Genomic DNA, 1331 nt, shown 5'->3' with positions numbered 1-1331 from the left:
AGGTAACAAAAGCTGCACTGTCCCCGGAGTCCTTGTTGTTTTGGAGAAATATATTTATCTCAGCCCTCAACACATTAATGATGGAATTAACACAGCCACTGGGGAACCGATGTTAAACAGTCAGACCATTCTGAGTTCCCACATATTTGCTTCTGTTCGCTAAGCACTGATAGTGTGCATTTGGTGCTCTGCCTAACATTCCTTATAATACTGTACTTAGAGCATGCACTTGATGTGTTCGTCTGTGGTGTGCTGTGATCGTATAGTGGTTAGTACTCTGCGTTGTGGCCGCAGAAACCTCGGTTCGAATCCGAGTCACGGCAATCATAGCTCTGTATGTCCCTGACTTTTGTGAAACACAAAGGAATCAGTTGTTTCAAAGTTTTGATTTTCTCCAAGGTGATTTTTTTCCTCCAAGTTCTGCTCGCTCACATCTCTGTGTTTCATATGTCAGAATTCAAATCCACCCGTTCTCAGAGATTTCTTCCCTCCTACGATCACTAACCGAACTTTCCATCCCATACCCCCATTTCATTAATTTGGAGATGTCGGTGTTGGACTATGGAGTACAAAGTTAAAAATGACCCAACACCAGTTTATGGTCTTACAGGTTTAATTGAAGCACTAGCTTTCAGAGCGCTGCTCTTTCCTCATGTGTTTGCGGAGTCATTTCCTATTTCATTGAGGCATTGCAGAATCTAATACAGACTCTCCCATTGATACCGATGAGTCTGTGTGGCTGGGGTCACTGTTGCTGGGTGAACATGCCCCAACCCCACCATCGGGACCTGCAGACCATTTGATCCATTTGGTTACCACTGTTGTGAGATCAATACTCATGTAGCAGCTTTTACTGATACGGACCAGATATTATTGGGGTTGGGGGGGGGGGCAAGCTCAGGAAAATGGCACAGAACAGTATCGTGGAAAAGCGACTTCATTGGATAAGATCAGTTTCACTGCTTTTCTGCAATGGCCGAGCGCTATTACCACTGAACACTGAACTGTTAATTCAGACACCAGGTACCTGGGTTTCACTCCGACCATGCTAGGTGGTAGAATTGGGATTCAATAAATATCTGGAATTAAGAATCTAATAGCTCCTATATATCCATGTTCAATTGATGAAAAAAAAACTATCTGACGTCATTTAAGGAATGTAACAGCCATTCTTACCTGCTCGGGCCTCCATGTGACTCCAGAATCACGACAATACGGTTGAGTCTCAACTACCCGCTGTGCAATTTGGTATAGCAATCAATACTGCCGAGCCAGCGACGCCCTCATACTGTAACAGAATAGAAAAAAAAAGTTCATTAGGCCCCAGCTAG

The 1331-nt window shown here is 43.9% G+C and overlaps 1 non-coding gene across 1 annotated transcript; it reads left to right on the top strand.

Moving 5' to 3' along the window:
• The first annotated feature begins 251 nt into the window (after positions 1-251).
• On the top strand, positions 252-323 carry trnah-gug (transfer RNA histidin (anticodon GUG)). Its single transcript has one exon. It is a non-coding gene; the product is annotated as a tRNA-His (tRNA).
• The last annotated feature ends 1008 nt before the right edge of the window (positions 324-1331 follow it).

The sequence above is a fragment of the Chiloscyllium punctatum genome, chromosome 28 (genome assembly GCF_047496795.1).
Source record: "Chiloscyllium punctatum isolate Juve2018m chromosome 28, sChiPun1.3, whole genome shotgun sequence".
Classification (NCBI taxonomy): domain Eukaryota; kingdom Metazoa; phylum Chordata; class Chondrichthyes; order Orectolobiformes; family Hemiscylliidae; genus Chiloscyllium; species Chiloscyllium punctatum.
Note: the sequence above shows the minus strand (reverse complement) of the source record. Positions and strands in the feature narration are given on the sequence as shown.